Source organism: Sturnira hondurensis, unplaced genomic scaffold (assembly GCF_014824575.4).
Source record: "Sturnira hondurensis isolate 20B ecotype Veracruz unplaced genomic scaffold, ASM1482457v3 Scaffold0014384, whole genome shotgun sequence".
NCBI lineage: Eukaryota > Metazoa > Chordata > Mammalia > Chiroptera > Phyllostomidae > Sturnira > Sturnira hondurensis.
The window spans coordinates 35,312,388-35,336,155 of NW_028087015.1; the positions used below are offsets into that span (position 1 = coordinate 35,312,388).

At 48.9% G+C, this 23,768-nt stretch overlaps 1 protein-coding gene across 4 annotated transcripts in view; it reads left to right on the top strand.

The window, feature by feature from the left end:
• The window catches only part of PDZD2 (PDZ domain containing 2), a 207,869-nt gene that overhangs the window by 24,245 nt on the left and 159,856 nt on the right, over positions 1–23,768 (top strand). Inside the window, exon 1 of one of the 4 annotated variants that reach the window (XM_037063124.1) lies at positions 9,608–10,112. The exons of the other annotated variants lie outside the window; for them this stretch is intronic. The gene's annotated coding sequence lies outside the window, so the exon portion shown is untranslated. Of the gene's footprint in view, positions 1–9,607; positions 10,113–23,768 lie in introns of those variants that run through there. 4 annotated transcript variants of the gene reach the window in all.

The window sequence follows — 23,768 nt, forward strand, 5'->3', positions numbered from 1 at the left end:
CTCTCTGTGAAAACTAAAAGTAATCACAGGGCTAGTTTCCCTTCACAGCCTCCCTGAGCCCCCGCACCGGGCATGCATTTATAAGTGGGTTACTCGCTCCACCTCTCAGGGTGGTGTTGGTGTGCCCCCTGTGTGGCACGATTCGTAAAGGACATGGTTGAGGTGGCCCCGGGCTGCGGAGAAAAATTCAGTCTTTCCTTTGGGAGAAAATTGTTTGGACCTTTACCTACCTGGTCCTTGGCCTTCCCCAGCTGGGACCTTCTCATGCTGATGGGGAGCAGTGATGGACCAGAGCCAAACTGGGGTTGGGCTCTGGTGTTGCTTTCTGGAAGGGTTTCTTAAAGTTAGAGCGCCTGGGCAATTGGGAGGAGAAATCCGATCCTTCGGGTCAATTTGGAGGAATTGGGGAACGACTTACTGGCCATTCAGTGTTTCCTTAATGTGTTCACTGACTGGTAAAGAGGAGATGTTTTGATAAGTCATTGTAAGACAGAGGAAGCCCAGGTGACGCATTCGGTTGAATGGTAATTGCTTGGGAAGAGAGAAAAGATCAAAGTGGTGGAACTTAATGATGCAAAGACTGATGACGGGAAGAGAATTATAGACCGAGTGAGAAAGGTTGGGCGGAGGTGAAGGACTCCCAGGGAGCTATAGGGAAGATGATTAAAGGCCCATCCTTGAAGAAGACATCATCACAGTGAGAAGCAGAGCACCGAGGATGTTTTTAAGGGTTCCGCCTTTTAACAGTGTCTATATGTTTTGTTTTCTGTATAGTTATTTACCTAAATATAGATGGGATTTTTATGACAGCTGAGTAGCAAGTACAGACTAGGTTGTCAGATTTAGGAAAAGAAAATTTCCACTCATTATTTGAGACATACTTAGGCTAAAATATTTTTTTTTTTTTACCTAAAACTCTGTTATAACCAGGTGTTCTTATTTTATCTGGCGACGTTGGTACAGGCCTGTGAGGGAAGGGCGCCGGCCCCTGGTAGATGAAAGACCCCAGGGAAAGGGAGAGCTCCTGCGGTCCCAGCCTGCTTCAGCTCTCCTCAGAGTCCGTGAAGGCCCTGCCGGGGAACGTAGAGGTCACCATCGTGAAGTCGGCTGGCAGGGCCGAGGTGTGGGCCAGGCCTAGAGGCGGGCATGGCTGCAAGGGCCAAGTCCCAGTTCTCAGGGGTAGACAAAGACCTCGTGGGCTGGGACAGGTTCCCCTAGTCCAGAGAACAGGGCAGGGGGAGGATGGAACGGGAGCTTGAGGACCTGGTGCAGGCCAGAGAGCCAGAGACGAGGGCGAGGATCTGTAACACTCCTGCATTAGGTTCTTGGAGAGAAAGCGCCAATCACTGAGCGGCAGCTGCCAGGAACACATGAGAATGGGATTAAGGCTGCGGATTACCGTGGTGGTAGGTCACCCTGAAAGCACATCCTGACGCCGGCTGTACGGGGAGTGGCTGTCAGCACTCGGGCAGGGCAACTGTCCCACAGCCTGCTTCTGTCCCTGCGGCCACACCCTGGCCGCTTTTACCTTGTTCTCAGCCTGCACTGGGAGCATCCCCAGCGGACGCGCTCTGGAGGGCGCACAGCAGGACTCTGTGGCTCTGTGGGGAGAGTCATCTGACTTCATGGTCAGGCCCAGGGGCAGGATCCTCTAGTAACTGGGGGGACCCTGGCGGGTGCATCTGCATCTGTGGATGTGCAGCTGAAGCTCACTCGGAGGTGTCAGGGCGCTGGCCTCTCTGGACCCTGACAGCTCAGCCAGCAAGGACAGCGGTAAGCACTGTCTCACCAGCCTGGACGTCTCTGTTCCACAGATGAACAGACACCCCTCACCTCCGCCCTGCTAACTTCGGGACCTGTGGTTCAGCAGCCACCCCTGTCCCTGCAGGGGGCGGGCTCTCGGGATCCCCCCCACATCAGGGCAGGGCCCCTCCTGTGTGGGTCACGGTTGGCATCACTTGATAGTTGCTATCAAAGTATTTTAAAGTAAATTTCAGTCAATTTGAAGGGTGGATTAGGGTCTTTCCACGCAAGAAGACAGACATCGCAAAGCTTATGTGTGAATTGACATGTTCCTGTCTGGTGTGAGTTAATCCCATGTAAGTAGAACTCACGGAACCTCAACATCAGAAACTCTCACATTAAGGTCCATAGGAGTGGCTTGCTTTCTTCATCAGTACAATGAAAATAATAACAGCATCTGCCACCTGGCTTTGGGAGAGGGGAAGATTAAAAGGGAACACATACAAGAGCTTATCCCAATGCCTGGTACCTAGTGAATATCCAATAAACATTAGCTCTGATTGCTTTTTCTGTTATTGTTTTTGAAATACCAAGGTAGTAACAGTTGTCTTCCCAGTGCCCAAACTATATCTGGTTCACAGTCAGCCCTCAGTAAGTTGGTTGCGGGAACGAGGCCTTTTGAAGTTTCCTGATTTATACTCGTTCATTCAACAAATATTCACGGGGCACCCACATGTGCCAGGCACGATGCCTGGCCCCGGAAATAAAATGGTGAACAAGTCAGATAGCCTGATCCCACGGAGCTAACAGTCTAGGAACATAAGCAGACAAGTGAATGGACAGGGGATGCTTTGGTAGCACCAAAAAGGGGCCCGGATATATTCCAGGGGAGGCTCCGGGTGAGACCCCTGGAGAAGGTGATGTCAAAGCTGAGTCCAGCGTGCGGAGTGGGGACGAGCCAGGTGAAGGTGGTTACAGTGAGGAGGATAATCCCAGGCTGGATGTACTCACGGGCCCAAGGCAGGAAAGAGTCTGATTCTCACCGTTCTACGCAGGTAATTTAGTTCAGGATGTGTCCCAGAGAAGCTTCAAGATGACAGGAAACTACAGTTCAGTTTTAAAATGTCTCATATACAAGTAAACAAAAATCTCTCAAGTATGCTGACTATAAAAGATGGAAAGTGAAGCAGGTATTGCCACCAAGGCTGACGAATGGAAGATGGAAGGAATTCTCTCTCTCTCTCTCTCCCTCCCCCATTCTCTCCCACCCCCATTTGTGTTAAAGTCATTAATGCTATCTCCAAGAATGTAGGCTTTTATTCCTGGGTTTCCAATCCTAAACCTGTCAAAACATCAAGTATTAACTGCATATTCCGTTGGCTTCCACTCTAGTTTGTGTTCTTGACAACAGTTCATTTGACTGGGCTCTAGGGTGTGCGTGGTTGGTGCAGAGATGAATGGTGGATGTGGGGTGAGAGATTGAACAAATTCTTCCATGGCCTTCTGGTTCTTTCACCGAATCATTCTTTGGAGTGGGCATCAGAGTCAGACGAAGGGACATTTGCAGAGTAATCCACAGCATGTCACTTGGGAGGAGTGTCCAGGGAGGAGAAGCTGGCCTTTCAGTTCTCCCAGGACCAACTTTGACACCACTGTCCTTGGCTCAGGCCCCAGCAGTAGACGGGTTCTTTTTCAGAATTCCTTTCACTGGACGGGGATGTTGGAAAGTTCCGGTTCCGGGCTAATCAACTCCCACCCAGACCCCTGCCGTGAGAAGACCACACCCTCAGGTCAGCTGCTGACTAGCAAATTATCTCAGGATTTATACATCCCTGTGCCCATTTACCCATAGGTTTACTCCACAAAGATTTACTAGATACCTACCATAAGCACAGTACTGTAACAAATAAAGAAAGGGAGGAAAATGGGGACTTTTATTTTTAATAAAAAATAACAGCAGGTTTCTCAGCCCCAGTGCTGTTGCTATTGACATTTTGGGTGGGATAATCCTTCGCTGGGGGGGGGGGGGGCTGTCCTGTGCTTTCTAGGATGTTTAGCCGCACAACTGGCCCTCTACTGCTGTGATAGATGCTGGTAGCCCCCCTCCCCACAGTTGTCACTACCAAAAATATATGCAGACATTGTCAAATGTCCCTTGGGGGTCATAATAGCTCGTGGTTGAGAATCACTGGCCTACAGTGTCAGGCACCATCCTAGACACTTCATTTACATTTTCTCATTCGATTTTCCCTCCCAATTAGCCCTTAAGGAATATGGTTTGGAATGAGAACAGGAAATGTTAGATGACTTATCCAGAGTCCCATGGGTAATAATGATGGGATTTAGACTTTAAATCTAGGTCTTTCCGATTCCACTACATCCCCAGACTGCCATTCACCACTCAGTGCTAATCCCCCCCGAGGAACTAAAGATCTGGTTGGAGAGGCTGGAGTGTTACAGTGGAGTTCACTGGAGAAAAGGTGATGTGAGCGCTCAGAAGAGAGAGAGGTGACGGTGGGCTGAGGGGCTCAGGGGTGCAGCCTGCAGAGATCGGATTACGCACATTTGTGTGTAATCCTTGGACTGGGGCAGTACTTTTGTATTAAGGAGTGGCAGGAGGTAAGATTTGTGCGGCTAGCATCAGAGGGCAGTTAAGATCAAGTGTTCCAGATGGAATCTGTTTAAGTTCCAGCTTCTCTACTTACTAGTTATATGACTGAGCTAACCAGGTCATTGTTCAGCCCAGTTTTGTTGTCTGTAAAATGGATTGATAATAATAGTAAACATTTTTCAATTTGTAATCAGAATATGTATTAATACATACAGGGCTTAGAACAAGACTCAGCATCCAGTGAGTGCTCAATAGATGCTGGCTACTTAGCACTTGATTCTGTCGGACTTCAGATAAAGTTGAGAGTATAGTGTAAATAACAGAAGCTTTCGAATCCAGGCCTGCAAAGACGGTCCACAGGTACTGCAGCCCCCCTTCCCGTGGTGAGGGCAAGATCACAAGCTGGTATCTCTGGATCCAACACCAGTCTGGTTCCACCCGCTGTTTCCAGAGAACCAACATCAAATGGTCCAACCCCTGGGTGGGAGCTTTGGGTCTGAAGCACCAAAAAGCCTCTTTCCAACAGCGATTCAGAGGGGGAAAGAGGCTGCCTGGGCATCAGTTCAGACACTCATCCGCTCATTCATTCATTCATTTATTCATTCATTTGATCCTCGTTTACCAAATACCTTTTTGATTCTGGGCCGCATGTTTCTATTAACTACATCTGGAGCACCAGTAAGTCACCACCCTGCCCATGGGTTGGCTGAAAGTTGATTGGTAGAATTGTCATTGTTTAGTTTTAAGACAATTCAGAGTTATTTCTGTGGCTCAGGCTAAAATCCTGAGGTTTCTTCCCGTGCTTTGCTTGGTATCACTGCTAGCCTTTGTATGTATTTATAGAGATCTGTTAGGCCCTGGATGTGGTTGGGGATCTCCTGGGAATTTCCTCTTTCTTCCTCTCTCCAGCTTTTATAGCTACATAAGGTTTAAATCTGTTAGCAAACACTTGGATAATTATGCCCCTCTCTGTTTATAGACTCGGGATAAATTGTCCTAATGGGAAAATATCTGTCCCTTGGAGTAATTTGCATCAAGGCTTTTAATTTTTTGTTTGTGTGTGGTTCGTTTGCCTTTCTAAAAATCATTTTGATGTTGGTTTCACTCATGAATCATCCATTGTTGATATACAACAGCACTCAATAAACCCCATTACAGATCTTTCCTTGATCTGAAAGTAGTTGACTTTGGAAAAATATGTGACCCATCCATATGCTTTCTCATGGATGCTGAATTAAAGGAAACAGTTGGATTTTGAGACGCTTGGGGAACATCTGATAAGAGGCCTTTAGAAATAACCCACCAGAGCCTTGACCACCAGCACCCTGGAGAACCCCAACTTAGTCCAGTCTGAAAGCATCACAGTCATAATGCATTCGTGGTCGTTCAAAACTCATAGAAGACCTACTATATGCAGGGGTAGAGATGAACAGCCAAGTGTTTCTAATTAATGAAATACACATGAACCTTGATTGGATCCTTCAGCTTTGGGGGAGATACCCACACCTGCTTTTGGTCAAAAGGCGAGTCAGTCCTTCCTTCCTCTGTTAAGCTGGAAGATCTACTGCATTCCTCAGGCAGTGGAAACCTGTGGAAGGCTTAGCTTTTGATCATTTGGGTCACCGAGCACAAATGCTTCTTTCCACAGTGTTTCTTCCCTCATAAGAGCTGAAAATGCTTAATGATGGGAGGCCATGGTGTGAGGTGGAGCACACTCTTTGAGGCAGAATAAGTGGGTTTGAATTGGGATTGCACCACTCACTGGCTGTGTTACTCGACCTCGCTGTGACTCAGTTGCCTTGGGTTAGAATAAGGGTAATAATTATTACTACTTCACGGGGCTACTGCAAAAAAAATAGAAGAGAAATAATATACATAAAGTAGTTAGCACAGTGCCCAACATAATTATAGTAAGAGCTTAATAATTCATAGCTATTATTATTATCATTATCATCAACTAATATTTGTGTGCCAACTAAACAAAAAAGCAGTACTGCCTATACCCAGAAACTATGTAGAAGAGTGGATCTATAAAATATATTTATCATCTATTCAGGGCCTGAAGTTGGTCATACTCTTAGAGATACCCATCGCAATAAACAAAGATCCAATGAGATGTGAGTGCGTGTTTGTGCATAGCCTTGTAACCTCACGGCGCCTTGTCTGTGAGTTAGGGAACATGGACACCCAGGATCTTGGCTCCAGCGTTCAGTGGAGAAATGAGGCACACTGTAGCTCCAGAAGGGGTGAAACCCATTCTCCAGCCTGGCTTCTGCCTAACCTTGCAAGACTGTCACTTACGGTGGAGTCAGATGGGTGAAGATCTCACTCACAGTGATGTCCGTGTCAGTTACCATTACACCAAGCAAGTGTTCTTTATGTCTAACCCAAATTCTAATCTTGCTTTCGAGAGTTTCTTACCTCTTCTGTCTTCTGTAGAGACGAGGAACAGCTGGTCGGCATCCTCTTCATAATAACCCTTCAAGTGGGAGACGGTTACATTTGCCTCTAAGCACTTTTTTACTGTAGACTAAACAACTCCAAATCCTTTAACCTTCCCTCATAGGTTCTATTTTCTGTCTCTTTAATCATTTAGGTTCTCTGTTGGAACCTTTCCAATGTCTCTACATCTCCCTTAAAATAGGGGGCCTCAGGCTGGACGTACCCCCCTAAGACGAGTCTGCTGCCAAATTCTTTTTTGTGGGAAAAGCACCTCTCTTTTACGTCCAACTCCCACTTTGCGCGAATGCACCCTAGTATCACATAGCCTCTTTCTTATCGGCACACCCGCAGATTCCTAGTACGTAGCTGCGTGGGCTGCTGGGATCCTCAGTCTTTGCCAGGTTTTCTCGACTCCAGATACAACCCATTTGTGCCTGTCATCTTGACCATTGCCCCCCAGGAGGCTGCTTCTGACCTTAGCCATCGATGCCGAACTCGAAACTCTTTTTAATGAGCCATTGCCTTTGTGTGTTGAATCCCCTTGGGATTCTCCTGACACATCAGCAGAGCCCACACAAATTAACTTTATCTTTAGACTCTGGGTGTGCGTACAGCAATCTGAAGTATTATTTAAACCAGACGCAGTACAAAATTGGAGGCCACGTTTTAAGCACCCCTTTGTTTGCTGAGCCATTGATCTCTTTTCCAGGCAGCGGCGAGACCCAGTGAGGGAAAATACAGACCAGATCCCATCTTTCTGGCCTGGTTGATGAGAATGTCATATGCATTCAAGGCTTTCCTGAAATTAAGGTCTTCTACAGATGTGGTTACATTTTAATTCCCAGCACACATGCACCCTAAGCTGAACTTAGGCAACGTGGTTGGTGGGGGGGGGGGGATGGGGAATACGTATTTGCATATGCTTAAATAGCATTGGTCTGCACATCGTCAATTGCACACCAGGATGAAAGAGGAGGGAAAGTTAGAAGCATGAAGAAACTGGCGGTGGAGAAAGCGGTTGAGGAAGAAAAGGAGTACCTCTGAATTTATCAGAAGATCGTTAAATTTTAACTTAAGCCCCTTAAAAACTTAGGTGCTCAGAGGCTTCATAAGAAATATGTTAACGACTTCATCAGGACTGCCAGCTCAGGGCAGAAAAGAAGGCAAGGGGAATGGAATGGGGAGGACCTAACGTTCACGGAGACCCTTGTACTCCCTGGGAGGCAGACCCTTCCTGTTCGAGATTTCTGATGCACGCGGCCTTTCCACCCTCCTCAGCCTAACCTGCTTTGCTCCAGGAACTGTGGGACTTTGAGGACCGGCTTGCAGAGCTTGCTCTCACTGGGCACGTGTCGTGTCCGCCCAACCCCACGTGTCAGTGCTGGCTGCAACACCCACACCTCTCCGAGATACACGTTATCTGGGGGTTTTGCTTCCTCCCAGCACTTCCCAAGGAGGACTGTCACGGCCTGATTCCTGCTTGTTTCCCGGGTTGCTCTTGTGCCAACCTGAATGAAGCAACTGGGGGTAATTCCAGGACTAATGATTATGATGATTGCTTACCAGGCACTCTGCGGGCTGCTTCTGAGAGAGGGCAGGTGGCCAGGCCGGTCTTGACATGGGTTGGCCCCTCCCAGCCTCTAATTACCCGCTCTGATGGCAGTAATGGGACTGGGAACTGGAGGCGTCTTTCGCCTCTTCCTTTATAATTAATTGCTTCAAATTCCACCAGATCTGTCCGTTGCAAAGCTAATTTACTTCCAGGGGCTGCTGGGTGCCTGGGAGGAGAACCGTAGCTTAGAGGCATAGAGTTGAAGAACGGGACAAGGCAAGGTTCTTGTATGAACCCCAGGGAATGGGGTGAACTGTGTGCACCTGCCTGCGGGTCCCTGCAGGCCCAAAGCCTCACTTTGTGCCATTCAGCTGGGGGAGGTCTCTTGTCTGTAGCCGCTGCCGCCCACCCCCCACACCCATAGCTCCAACCTGGATACCTCCCCGAAGCCAGGTGAAAATGCCTCGTGAGCACGTGTCCCTTAATGGTTTGAGGTTTGGCACAGCAATGCCTTTACTTTTCAACAAGTGTTAAACTAGAAAAATGGAACGAAATACAGTGGAAGTTTTGAAAAGCAACCTCTTCGTGCAGTGAAATGTGGGGCAATTCCTCCTCTCTCTGCCTGCCCCCCACCCACCGCAGCTCTAAGAAAAGCAAACACTCTTTTCCTGTCTTATTTGTCTTCCCATTAATATAAGACAGGAAGCCTTCAGTGGGTGTGATGTAAACAATCGCGCCCGAGGGTCGGGCTTCCTCATCAGTTTGCAGCTGGAGAGGTGGCCGCGCGGCCCAGGCCCACTCATGCCTCTGGGAGCGAGGGGGATGACTTGTTGACTGAACCCCGAGAAGACGGGAGGGGCGCGAAGCCGGAGAAGGTATAAAGGAAATGCTTAAGTTGTGCGGTCACTGGCGACTGTAATTCAGCAGTGGTGAATTTGGTTGCTCCAGCAGGAAGAATCTAACGAGATTTCTGGAAAGTTTCCCGACATCCTGCCCGGTGTGGTGGTTGTGATTTCAGGTTGGGGCTCTCCGCCCCCCCCCCACACACACACCCCACACCACCCCCACCCTCAGGGAAAACCCATGCTGCTGCTGATTATGAAACGGAGCAGTTATGAAATGAATTGATGCGGGGGGGGGGNGGGGGGGGGGGGGGGTGGAGCTTCTTGCGGCGGCTGGAAGGAGACCTTGGGACCCCGCGAGGGTGTCTGGGTGGGGCGTTTTCTCCTTCCAACCTGGCCCCAGTTACCAGTGGAAGCTCCGGAGCACTGGATGTAGACTAAGTGTCTGCATCTACAGCCCCAAACTGCCCGAGACCCCCCCCCCCAAATCCGCCCCGGGGCGGTTTCCTGTTCCCAGCCAGGCGAGGGGAGTGACCGGGAAAGGGGTTCTGGAACGCTGTGGAGTTTTGACAAGGGAGCAAGGGAGTGACGAGCCGAGCTGGGATTCCATTTCAGCCTTTGCACAACCTCCCCGACCGGGGCTGCGGGAGGGAGGGCGGCTGCTCCCACCGACCGGAGCGGGCCCGAAGGAGCCTTCGGGAACCCCGGCAGGAACCGGGTTCCCGGAGAGCAGCCCGGAGGCGCGCGCTGGGGCCGCGCCCCAGGCGGGGAGCCCGCCCGGAGCAGGTGATTAGGGTCAGGCTGTCCCGGGCGCGCGGAGCCCCGCCCAGCCTCCGAGGATTGACTTCAGCTCGCAGCTCCGGGCCGGGACTCCGTGGGAGGCGTCAGAGAGGAGACCCCGATGGTGACTTCCAAACTGGAGGTAGGGATGTGCTTCCACACGCAGGAATCTGGGGTTTCTGCATCCCATCGCGCTGGGGCGCGGAGTGAAGCCGGACCCACGGAGGTGGGGAGGGAGCCCCAGCCCCAGGGAAACGCTGCAGCCTCCCGAGGGCCTCCGCTTTAGTCATCTCGCAGATCACTTGGGTGTCTTGTTTTTGACTTGGATTTGCGTGTTTGGAGATGGTTTGTGTTCCCTGGGAGGAGTAACCGAGCTGGAACTGGCTTGTCAACGATGAGACAGAAGGAGGCGCGCTGAGTGTGTGTGATGCCGGGGAGGGGGAACCTTGGAGTGGGGGGGACACAAGGGACAAGACGGGCGGGGCTCCAGAGCCACGGGGCTTTAAGACCCGGGATAAGAGGTGCCGCTGAAGCTCGAGAAGAGAACGTGAGGTGGGGCACGCGGTTCCAGTAACCCGGCGTCTGTTACCCTGCCTTGTGCCGCGCTCCTTGCTAGGCTTGGCGAGAGGGGAAAGACCTGGGGCGGAGCAAAGCTGCGTCTTCCACCAGCTGGAACAGTTTATGACCCCCTCACGAGGTCACGATCTCCTTTGGGGACGGACCTTTGCCCCCAAGCTACTAAACAATCTGCTTGGGAAACTCCCCCACCACTGATTCATAAAATGATTTGTTTGTAGTATCCACAAATCAAAGATTTTAAAGATGAAGGATGTTTGGAAAGGGAATGACATTTTCTGTGATGTTGCTACTCTCCCGTAGGCAGTTCATAAATACTAGGAGTGAAATTAAGTCGAGGATGTCTCAGGACGTGGGATTAGGAGAAGATAACTACAGCTGTGGCCCTGGGAAGCATTTCTGGGAGCAAAGATTCTGCGAATGTAAACAGTGAATGATTTTCATCAAAATGGGTCAAGCTGAGTTTGATTTTGAGAAGAGTGATGGCATGAACCCCGTTGGTAATAATATTGAAGTATCTTTAAATACACAAAATGTAGTAATTGCAGGCTTTGCACTTCAAAATTGACTTTGCATATGAACTGACAAGTATAAGGAGATGGTCCGGTCCCACTATGTTACTCTGGCTATAAAATACTCCTTAACCTGTAGAGGTACTGTGGCTCTTTCCCCACCCCCACCCCTGAAATGTTAATTAAGTTGAAAAGGTACAGGACCTACCCAGCAGATTGCCTTCAGGATTTCTAGTCAAAGTCATTGTCCCTACCAGGGTGCAGCCCTGAGGACCCATGGGGAGGGTGGGCTTTGGGAGCAGAAGTCAGGGGCAGGTGCTAAAAGAAAAGTTCTCAGAGTGGGCCGCGTATGGGAGAAACAAATAGAGCACTCCAGGGAAAGTGTCTGGGGAAACCCAGGTGGACTAGATTTCAGGCTTTGCTTGGGTTGAGCTACGAAGTCTGCACTGCGGGGCGTGATTGAGGGGGTAGAGGCAACTGCTCCCTGGTGTGGAGTGAACGGAAGACAGTGCAAGGAGTGGGAGGTTTCCCGAAGCTGCTTTCTGCTTGCCTTCTCACACAGCGGCCAGTTGCCCCTGCCTGGCACGGAGCTCCCTTTAATCCTATTGTAACTCTGGGCAGGTCACGCTCGGAAATGCTTGAAGGGAAATAGTGACCCACTTGGGCCTGTTCCCTGGGACACTGAGTTCTCGTCCCCCCTGCTCTGCCACGTGCTCAGCCCTGCCTTCTTTTTTAAAATTGAGTTTTAATTACAGTTGGCATACAATATCAGTCTCAGGTGTACAACATAGCGATTAAACATTTATATGCCTTATGAAGCGATCACCCAGATAAGTGTAGGATAGTCGCCTGGCACCATACATAGTTATTACAGAATTAGTGACTGTGCTCCCCATGCTGTCCTTGACATTCCTGTGACTGTTTTTGTAATTGGCAATTTGTACTTCTTAATCCCCTTCACATTTTTCCCCCAAGCCCCTCCCATCTGGTGACCATCAGTTATCTATGAGTTTGATTCTGTTTTGTTCTCTGTTGGTTGGTTTTGGATTCCACAGATAAGTGAAATGCTTTGGTATTTGTCTTTCTCCCTCTGACTTGCTTCACTTGCAGAACGCTCTCTAGGTCCATGCCTGTCACTTCGAGAATTGGTTTCTCCAGGGAGCTATCTGGGAATCTCTTCCTGATCCTTGTTTGGGTTCTCATTCTGGAATCTGACTGGTATCGAGCTTCCCTTCGTTCTTTATCAAAACCCTGCATATACGGTATGTACTGTAAACATCCACTATTTCCACAATGTTTATAAACTAGAAACATCAGTCACTCGCCTCACCAACCTCAGCCGCCATATATTCCAGAGACCACTTTAAATCTTCATGTGTCTTTCTCAACAGCAAGCGCTTACTGGCGTACTGGGTCTCCTGCTGCTCGCCCGTCATCCTAGACTCCTCCTCCTCCCCCCCTGGAGATTCAGACTGTCTCTCTTCTGTGGCGCCTCCTGTTTTTGAAGACCCCAGGCCTTCCTCATCCCCCATTCTCTCTCAGAGAACTCGTATTCTAGAAGTTCCTGAGAAAGCACATGGGCGATAAGTTCCGTCAGATCTTTGACATTGGACTGATAGTTTGAAGGGCTGTTGACTCTACATTGGAAACCTGTTGAGATGTCTGATTCTGTTCTTACCCCCTGATGCTTTGAAGTACAGGTAGTTATTCCCCCCTTTGTGGATCCTTCATCCTCTGTGCTGTCCTTTCTCCCTGCAGTGCAACTTCATGACCATATGCCTTGCTGTGAGTCTTGTTTCATCCATTTCAGTTGCCTTTCAATGGCCCCTTTCAATGTGGAAACTCATTCCAGTTTTCTGGAATTAAAAAAAAAAGTCTCCCCTTCTGGAACACCTATTAGATTACAAGGGTGCCCTCATGGACTGAATCTCCGATTTTCTTTTCCTCTTGTATTTTCTAGCTCATTTTTAAAACTTCTACTTCCAGGGATTTCCAAGAGCTCTTTAAAAATCTCTGAAATTTTCCTTGTCCGACATGCTGTTCTTGTTTCACAGAGAAGCTTCTCAGCTCTCCACGCAGGTCGACGGCAGCTTCTTTGAAGCATTCCTCCACTCCCTGCCTGCTTTCTTTTCCTCTGGCTTCTTCTCAGTGTTTTTCCTTTGTTTTTGTTTTTAAGTCTTGCACGCCGAAGTCCGTCCTCAAATGTCTGGACCTGGACCAGTCACTGGGCCCCTAGCAGCAAGGTCTGCGTGCGTGGATGGGGCTTGTCCCTGGGGGTAGTCTCTCCTCACCAAGAATACCACACACAGCAGCATTTCAGAATCCGCAGCCATGCCTGGCACCCAGGGAACTTTTCATGGTGTTTGCCCGGTAACTGAATGATGCACCATCTTTCGAGGGCCCAGGTGATTGTAAGGTGCAGCTGGCCCTGAGAGCTTTTGCTGCAGGATTCTCCAGCTGAGGGGTTTTATTGGGGGACTCCCACCTGTTGGCCAAAGGCCTCTCCTCAGAGTGGGAACTGACCAGGGGAAGAGAAATCCTCCCCCCTTTTGAGGAATCTGTGGACTGTGGTTTTCTGCAAGCCATAGGCAGGAAGGAGACCAGGAGTCCACGTTTGGAATGGAGACTTTCTCTTATTCCCCTTTGTAAAGCGGCACCTGGTCTGTCAGCTCCACATGGTATCTCTGATTCAGCAGCAGAGCAGACAGGTTGCAGAACGCAGTCAGTTTGGCGCTAGGATTGGGGGGAGGGGATCCTGGGGCCTGACAGCTTCAAGCATTCTCAGCCAGTCCTCCTGCTTTCAGGGGGCCTATGGCCCCAATTCCGGGGGCTCTCTGGAGCTCTGTGGTATGAATCCCAGCCTGCTTCCAGGCTTCGCACACTGCTGTGCTAGGTTTCAGCTTTCTCTCATCTGCTAAGTCAGTTACCACTGGTTTGACCACTTGCCAGCTTCCAAAATGCTGTTGCAGTCATTGTTTCTTCTGTTCTTTGAGAGTTGAGTGAACCCTTCCCCCCACACTTTAGAAAATTCCTTTACTCTCATTTCAATCCATCATGGTTATTGGCAATTGAGCCTTCTTGCCTGGTGCCCCCCAACTCTGCCCTGGAACCCCCTCTCCATCCTTGCCTCCGTGTGTGTCCCCCTGCAAGTGCCCACTTGGAACAGAAGTGCAAGTGGGTCATTTCGTATTGTCATGTCATTAGTAATCATTACACATGCCCAGGCCAGGCATAGAGGGGCCATCGAACATTCATGCTAGGTATGCTAGTATCTTCTCCACTGGTCCTTAATCGTGCTGCTTTGTGTCTGGGGAGTATCAGGCAGAGGCATTTCTGAATGTGTTTGATGCTAACTCTTATCAGAATTCTTGGGGGGCAGGGGGCGGAGAGGAGATGGGGGAAAGAAGGGAAAGGGTCCTTAAGGAACATGTGTGCAGGACCCAGGGACAAAGTCAAAGGGGGTTAGAATTGAAAGTGGTGGCGGGAAAATGGAGACAACTGGACTTGGACAATAAGTAAATAAGTGAAAAGAACTCAATGTAAAAAAAGAATGCTAATAAGAAGAATAACTATGTAGCCCGTCAACCTTGTAGAAATAGGCTCACGTTCCTTTCTTTCTCGGTCCTCACGGGAAGCCCATTAGGTGCTTCACTGGTCGTTTGGTCTCAGAAGCATCTGTTCCGAAATGCTCCGCCCTCCCCCGTCAGGGCGCTTCCACTCTACACCCCGGAGACGAGGCAGAAAAGAGCGTGCGAGCCAAGTCTGGGCAATGAGGTGTGAAGGAAAGCCTCTCGTGGAGCGCCTAAGGAAGGTTTGCTCATTACTGAGAAAAAGACACAAAGAAATCAGTGCGTCCGCGGCTTTCTCAGCCCGTTGCTGTCTAGAACTGCTACAGGGACCAGCCTCCAGCCTTAGGTTAAAGCAGGCTTGCTGGAGAGAGCCAGGCCCAGCCAGTCATGGACAGCCGGGCTCCAAGGAGCCTCACCCTTCCCCTGCACTTCCCATCATGTGAGATGATGAATTTCCTCTGTGTTCAAGCCACTTTTCATCTGGGCTTGGTATCATTTGCTACCAAACCGATACAGGTAGATATTTATTAATGCATTGTCTCATTCCCAAACAGAATAAAGGCAGACCATGGGCTCAGCTTCCTGAACTTCTGAGCTGCCTGTTTTCCAGGCAGATGAAAGTAATTTGATTATCTCTTCCAACTTCAAAGGAAGGAAAAACTATGGAGACATTTAGCGGGACAAAGAAGATTCCTCACTTTGGAGATTGCTAACCAGTCCAGTGAGAGGACATCCCAGGGTTGTCATGAAGTGAAGCCTGTTTTTAGAATGACAACTAACGCTCATTCTAGCTGATGAAAAGCCAGGAACTAGTTTTCACACCCTCCTGTGATCGCGGAGGCTGGCCTGTCGGCCTGCACACTTGGCCTTGCTTCCTCCATTGCCCATCCTTTGTCTGTGCATCCTAGCCTTTGGGAAGCTTTGAAGGTGGAATAAACTCCGGAAGTGCTCGGTGGTGTCAGGAAGACCGGAATGCAGGAGAAAGTATTCTGTCCATTCCTGTTTTCTCCAGTCTAACTCACATGGCCGTGACACTCTCTCTCTACTTTTATGAATGGGAGGCCCTCCTGATCTCTTCATTCCCAGTGAAGTGTTAGCCGAAAGGGAAGCCCTTCACTGCACTTAGCATTATACCATCGCTTTCCTGGGTGCATCTGTGACTCTTACTAAACCAAGACAGGAAGCACGGGTACTTCAAATTGTGACATAGCTACAATTTACTGAGCACTTAATACTTGCCAGGTGTAAGGTTTCCATGGATGAGCTTAGCCCGTGCTCACAGTGGTCCGATGAAGAAGATGCTGTTCTTTTCCCTATTTGATGACAGAGGTCGCTTGAGGCACATTTGGGAAATTGCTCAGGGCTACCCCTCTTTTCAGTGGTGGAGCAAAGATTCAAATGCTGGCAGTCTGGTTCTGAGCCCATTCTGTGCTGCATGACATGTATGCTATAGAATTAATTCAGCACTGTAGCTTGCATACCCTTATGCCATCTGTGGTATCCAATAGGGATTCCAATATTATTGTGACCGAATAAACACAAGGATTTTTTCATGTCTTTACCGACTCATTAATTTTAATGGCAGTATATTGGCCCATGGAGAATCGAAGGACCATAATTTGTGTAACTGTCTCCCCAAGATCGGACAGTTAAGTAGTGTGGACTAAACTCCCCGAGACTGGGGCCATCCAGAGAAACCTCCCATGCGTGGTCACTAACTGGGAGATTACCACGAGATGTTTCCACAGCCCCCCTCCATCCCCTTCCCCGCCGTCCGTCGGAGCCATCCTGACCCCTGTCAAGTCTCAGGTTCCTGTTGCCTCCGGCAGAACTCGGTATAAATCTAGATCCGATCCAGCGGCTTTACTGCTTCAGGAACTTTGTCCAAGGGTCCCTGTGAAAGGCTAAGCATTCGGTGGCAAGGAACTGCTGTTTGGAATGCGGATTCCTGACACGTCGCCTGCCCGAGCGCCGTTTTCCAGGTGGTTTCTCGTAACATGTCACTTTGCACTTTTGAATCCAAGGATAATACATCTGACTCTTTTCATTTGTTAAGATTTTGGCTGACCTCTGGGATTCTTGTTTTAATTGCCGATTGATAGCAAATATAAATGGGAGAATGGGTTAGTGTGCAAAGCTTGGAGTTTGTTTTATCTTTGGAGATTGTGGGACTGGTGGGGAGAGAGGATGAAGGAAGCTGTTGGGGACAGTTGTGTCCAGTTGGAGGTCGTCTCGGTGGTCTCACTTGTTACGCCAGATGCAAACAAACACGCCATGTCTCAGGCAACACAGTCGTTCTGTAGAGGTTATTTACAGTTCAAGAAGTTTCTGCTTTTATAAAGAATTATCTGCGGTATAGTAGAAGGCCTTGATATTTAAATTTTGATTAATTCTAAGGTAAAACCCTTTTGTGGAACAAATAATCGTTTTTGAAAAGTCAAAGACATACTCTCCCAAATACATGGCAAAGGTACATGCGTGTGGGTATGATGCATAAGTGTGTGCGTTTTCTCCCTCCTCCTCCTGTTTCTCAATTTGCCCTCTTCCTCTGCACCAAGAAACAGACTTCTGTGAACCACAGCACCTGGCCTCCCTTTGTCCTGCTTCTGGTTGGGCTCGCCCGTGGGAGGCCCAGGCGGGTCTCAAAACAGGAGGGAGTGTTGGAGTATTTATCCTCCTCACCACTGTCTCCCCCCCCCCCCCCCCCCCCCCCCCCCCGCCCACCTCATCCTTCGCTAAGGTTCCAACGATGGCTGATTCCTTCTCAGCCCTTAATGGGCAGTTCCCCTTCGTGCCTCCTCCCCTGGCCTTTCTGACCTAGAGAAAGTGCGAGCTTCACAGCTGCAGCTAGCCCACCGACGCTTCATCCTGCCAGCACCTCTGGGAATAGTCCCTGCGTAAACCTCTCGAGGCCAGTGCTTGTGAGGGTGCCTTCTGCTTGCTGCTGGGCCCCAGGCTGACACAGTGTAGGTCCTTCTCTATGTCGTGTAAAACCCTGATCGTCAGGTCTGGTTCTAAAAGGCCTGTTACGTGTACTTTAATATATCTGAACTCGAACTGTATCTCCTCCTGTCGGAGAGTCGCCATCTTGTTGTACCTTTTGTCTTTTCTGTTAGATTACGAGTCTGGGGTGGGGTGGGCAAGGGTGTTGGTCGTTCTGCCCTCTGCCTGCAGTGCCCAGTACTAATCAACCTTGGAGATGTTGCAGGTTCAGTTCCAGACCAGGGATGTGTTCGGGTAAAGCGAGTATCGCAATAAAGTAAGCCACGTGACATTTGGGTTTCCCAGTGCACCGTGCACTAACTGAGAGTTTACTCTAGGCTGTTGTCCATCGAGTGTGCAATTAATAACATGATGTCCAAAAAACAATGTGAATGCCTCCACCAAAAAATATTTTACTGCTGAGAGGTGCTAACCATCATCTGAGCCTTCAAGTCACAATCTTTTTTGCTGCTGGAGGCTCTTACCTTCAGTTTGTGAAAACACGATGTCTGAGAAGCACCGTAAACAGGGAGCCTGTACACTGACATGACAACATATGACAACTCTCGAGGTAAAATAACGTAAAAATAGAAGTGTACGTGCGTATGTGGTGTGTATGTGGGTATAAAATATCCGTGACTTGATTATTTAGAATGACCTTCACCTGTGTTCTTATCAGCATTGGCCCATTAATCCAAGCAGTAAACAATGACCAAGTGCCAGTTCTTAGGCGACGCCTTATGCTAGGTATTTGCACAAATGTGTTTATTAGTGTTCCTAAAGGAGGTTTATTAGGAACTCAGCTAATAGAATTACCAAGCCAGAAGGAATCTCAGAGCGCATGTAATGAATTGAGGTTCATCATTTCAGGTGGCACCAGGTGGACGGGTTTGGTGCTTTGTTCTGAGGCACAGCTGGTGGATGGGATGGGTGGAGCCAGAGCGTGGTGCCCCACCTCTGCGTGGGGGTCCTCGCCCATCTCCCTGCCATCCCACTGCCTGGTCATCTCATAGGTGCTTCCTGGTGAAACTAGACGCCCTGAGGTGCCCTTTGGAAAGCTTCCCCACTGCCCCTTGTCGCTTCCCTCTGTGTTGCAGAAGCAAACCACACAGTCATGCTCTGAGCTCACAAAAGGGCCGAATAGGATGCAGAGGGTGGCTCCTGAGCCAGGCTCCTGTGTCAGCCCTGCATGTAGGGCGCTGCGATTATGAGAGCAAGAGTCTCGGCCTCTTCTGCAGAAGTGTGATCTCCAGGTCAGGCCCGGGCTGCTTGCAGACTTCCCCAGGGGATGTTTGCCCATGGCCACTGCTCCTGTGACCGTGGCCCTGGGGGAGCTTGTTTAGCACCGGGGCCAGAGGACAAGGTGTTCCCTATAAAACCAAAACATTTGCTCCACTAATTTCTTCAGGTTGGTTTAAAATACCAAGGAAAAGCCTCTCCTGAATGAGCAAAAGCAAAGAAGATTGGCCCAGGTCTGCATGTGATGCTGTGAATGGCAGTAATTAGTGTTCCTCCGATTCTTTCACATATGCAAGTCACCCTTGGGGGGTGATAAATTGGTACCCCTTCCCTGTAAGCCTTAGGTTCAGAAGAAAAGGCAAAGAGAAGGTAGATAGTATCTTTATGGAGAGGCTGCTATTGATGAGGCTTTGTGCCTAGGCCTTTAACTAAAGGATCTCACACCCAGAAAGCTGCGTGTTATGCCCATTGAGCAGAACTGGAAATCGAGGCTCAGAAGGACTGTGGCATACTCAGCATCGCAGAGCCAGTGGATGGGGGGGTGTATCACATTCTCAGTTCTGTCTGACTCCACAAACAAACATTGTCAGTGAAGTAGTGACATTCCAACCCAGTGGGTCCACATTCTTACTATAAATGACTCAGGGAAGGTTAGCTAGCTTCTCTGCCTCGGTTTTCCCAACTGTGAAGTGGGGACAAGGTGCATCACTTCCTCTTGGGTTAGTGCTGAGGACTGAGGGATTGCCCATAAGGTCCTCATTATGGTGCTGGGCACATAGGCTCTTAGTGATATTTAGCTCCTGGGCCGTTAGAGCTGGGTTTGCTGCCTCCTTTCTGCATGTGCTTGTCCGCTGTCAACTTCCCTGAGTTGTTTCCACAGTCATCAGATGAGGCTTGGGTTAGAGGTCAGTCTTCGTAGCGGAGAAAAACCCAAGGAGAACGAGGCAAACTCCCATCTTTCCTGTTCGAACTGTCGAACTTCCGCAAGTGTTGGGTCCATGTGTTACTTTAGGGCATAGCCCACTCAGGTCTGCGAACGAGAATCTAGGCGTGGTCAGAGGCCCTGGAGGTAGCTTTTCCGAATGAGCCGGATTCCAGTGGTATTCCCTCAGTTCCTGCTGCTTGGTTTTCCTCTTTCGTGACTCACGGTCCCTATTGTAAAGAAAACCTCTATTGTTCTCCATTACATTGCACACAACACTCTGGGAATACCACTTCACCTCTGGCACTCCTGGTCACCGTGTGTGTGTGTGTGTGTGTGTGTGTGTGTGTGTGTTGGGGGAGGTTCCCCCGCCCCCAACAATTCCAGGACACCAGCTGGGTGTCCCCCAGTGTAGTGCAGTTTAGACACTGTCTACCTTGGCAGAGGGTCAGATCCCACAGGTTAAAAGCTCAGTCCCACAAGACTGCTCCCCACCCCCACACACACTTCGGATGCCAATCAAAAGTCCAAGTTGTCATCTCTGCTTCTGACCAACAGGCTGAGTACAGTCTTTTGCTGTGTATGATGCGTACCATGTGCACATTATACATAGGATTATTATACCCATGGTATGTAAGCATTATACCCACATATAATGTACATCCTTATTTTTCCCTCAGAAATTTGGGCAAAGATGTGCACATTATATACAGCAAAATACAGGGTAGGTTCCCATGACCCCTCCTGTTAATATTGGTTTAATTAATTGTGTTCAATGGATTTGCTAGAGCAGCTCACAGAACTCAGGAACACAGTTTGCTTAGTAGATTAATGATTTGTTATGAAAGGATACAACTCAGGAACGGCTAGGTGGCAGGGGCATGGGGCAAGGCGTGGGGACAGGGACACCGCATCTCTGTGTGCTCACCCACCCGGAAGCTCTGGGACCCGTCCTTCTGGGGTTTTCTGGAGTCTTCATCCCAATGGCATGGTTGATTAAACCACTGGCCCTCTGTGATTGGACTCACTCTCCAGCCCCTCTCCGCTTCCTGGAGGTTGAGGGGTGGGACCGAAATTTCAGCCTCTAATCTGCCTGGGTCCCCTGGCAACCAGCCCAAATCTTTAAGGGCTTTGCAAAAAGCCATGTAATCATACTCCGATGTGATTGAAAGGGGTTTGTTATAAGCAAGAAAAAAATGTCCATTTCACCTTTATTGCTCTGTACCTATTTCTGGAACTAAATATTATTGGGTGGACCAAAAAGTCCATTTTTTTTCCATAAAATAAAAGACAGATTTTTCTTTTTCACCAGTAACTTTATTGAGTTGGATATTTTGAGTATGTCGGCTACCTCCAGCTATTGGCTTCTTCTAGTGGGTAGAGGTCAGGGGTGCTACTGAACATTTTCCAATGCTTAAGACGGCCCTCCAGCAAAGACTTATTCGGCCAGAATGTCAATAGTACCAAGAAACTTCGCAGACCACTTCTGACGTGTTCGATCAGTCACAGCAGCTTCTCCACACACTGCACAAATTTGTTGCATTTCAGTTACGTCTTTACCTTTCTTGAAATAATAGAGCATAATGTGCCAAAAATGTTGTGTATATTCTTCCATCTTCAATACTAAAATGGCTGCACGAAAATTCACCAACTTTGGCCAGATTTTAAAAAAATGCACGCTGCTATGAGAGCTGTCACACTACAGTTGGACAAAATTGTTTCGAATGACGTGAAAGACACCTGAGCACTACTAGAGCCTTCGTACTGAAAAAGCGTAACGGACCCTGTGGCCAACCCAATGCAAGGAAAGATGCCCTGTGGCTCTTCTGTGGGGAATGACGAGGTTTGGAGGAGCTTGGAGCCGGGAGTGGTGGACCCAGACCAAACACCTATTTCTTGTCAGAATCACAGTGTCACACTGTTGATGCGTGCTCACCATCACCATCATCGTCCCTCCCACTTTGGCTGCAGGGAACACCTTACACGGCTCCCTCCATTCTTCCTTACCCCCTTCTTCAGAATGGCTCTGAGAACTCTCCATGTCTCCCTGCAGCCCTCGGTCGCTCCCCAGGCCCACAGCGCCCTCTGGCCGCGCTGCAGCTGAGCTCAGGACCTGGCTGCCAGGCCTCCGTGGGCAGAGAGAGGGTGAGTCTCAGCCCCTCCTGAAGGTGGGCTGGGATAAGGGGGCAGCTCTCCTGCCACAGATGCTCTGCTGGCGACCACGGCACAGGCAGCACAGCACAGCAGAGCGGCATATACATCGTTATGTTTCATCCTCACCTGAGGACATGCCTTAATTGATTTTTACAGAGGAAAGGGGGCAGAGAGATATCAGTGAGTTGCCTCTCTTATGTGCCCTAACTGGGTTGGTGGGGGCAGCTGTGGGATTGAACCCACAACCCAGGTAGGTGCCCTGATGGGGAACTGAACCTGCAACCTTTTGGTGTATGGGGTGCTCCAACCAACTGAGCGACCCAGCCAGGGTGGCATAGAGTATTTTTAAAAGAAGAAGGAAGGAAGACAAGCCAGAGAGCCAGCGTCCCCCCCAGCCTGGCTCATGTGGCAGCAGCCATCTGTCCTGTGGCAGAGACACCTGTTTCTGGGTCCTCTGGACCCAGCATTTGGGATTCCCCGGCTCCCCAACTCTACCCTGAGGAAGTCCCCTTAGGAGTCTGGGTCGTGTTGCCACGGTGGCCTGCTGGGGGTGGGGAATGAAGTTACACAGTTCGCCTCACAGGCCCAAATATAAGGCACGATCCTCCCCCAGCCCCCAAAAAGTTATCAGAAATGAGCAAGTTGTCTTCTATTTAGGGCCTTACCTCTCCTGCTGTGAGAGGATCTTACAATTGTTTTGTTTTGAGCATCCAAGTATTATTTAGGGAACACACATTAGCCTGAAAGGACCTTAGTCAGTTCTGGCTTTGAATGTGTGTAGAGGTCAACTGAGGAAATCATATTTAAAAAAAAAAAACATCTAGTAATATTCCTGGGCATCTGACCTCACAGTAACAAGTGTTGGGTTTCTTTATAAACAAGACTTTTAAAGATTATTTTAAAATGGAACAAGTTAAGGATGTTATCCAAATAACTTAAGTAGAAGTGAAGAGGACATGTTCTGGGCAACTCAAAAAGTAGCTGTAATCACAGGACAGCTGTGAAGTGGAGACTTTGAATAAATGTTTCCCTAGATCAGGGGTGGGAGGAAGCAAGAAATATTTCTATATTAGCATTCAATTATATGATGCTTATGTAATATATGTGTATATGATATTTGTGCACATATAGGTATGTATATTGCTATATTAATAGCCTAAATAGCTTAAGGTAAATATTTTAAATGTTTTTTTTTAAGATTTTATTTATCTTTAGAGGGGAAGGGAAGGAGAGAAGTATCAATGTATGGTTGCCTCTCATGAGTCCCCTGCTGGGAACTGGCCTGCAACCCAGGCATGTGCCCTGACTTGGGAATCGAACCGCGATCGTGTGGTTCGCAGGCTCGAGCTCAATCCACTGAGCTATGCCAGCCAGGGCTAAATGTTATTTTTTTTAAGAGTTTACTTATTTATTTTTAGAAATAGAGGAAGGGAGGGAGAAAGAGAAGAAGAGAAATATCAATGTGTGGTTGCCTCTCGAGGGCCCCTAACTGGGGACCTGGCCCACAACCCAGGCATGTGCCCTGAGTGGGACTTGAACCGGCAGCCTTTTGGTTCACAGGTCAGCACTCAATCCACTGAGTCACACCAGCCAGGGATAAATGTTATGTTTTTAATATCGTAGAATGTTTGCATCTCAGGCTATTGATTCTTTCATTTCCATCATTTATATTTATCTAACCAAACTCCCCCTCCTCCCCCAATTTTTTTTTTATCTCTTCTGATTGGGGCAGTAGGGGTCACTTATATATGAGGTCATCTTATGATCCAGCTAAGATATCCCTTGTCCATCTCTAACTCTGTAGAAAATGCAAACTGATGTCAGAAAGTATTTCTACAATGTAT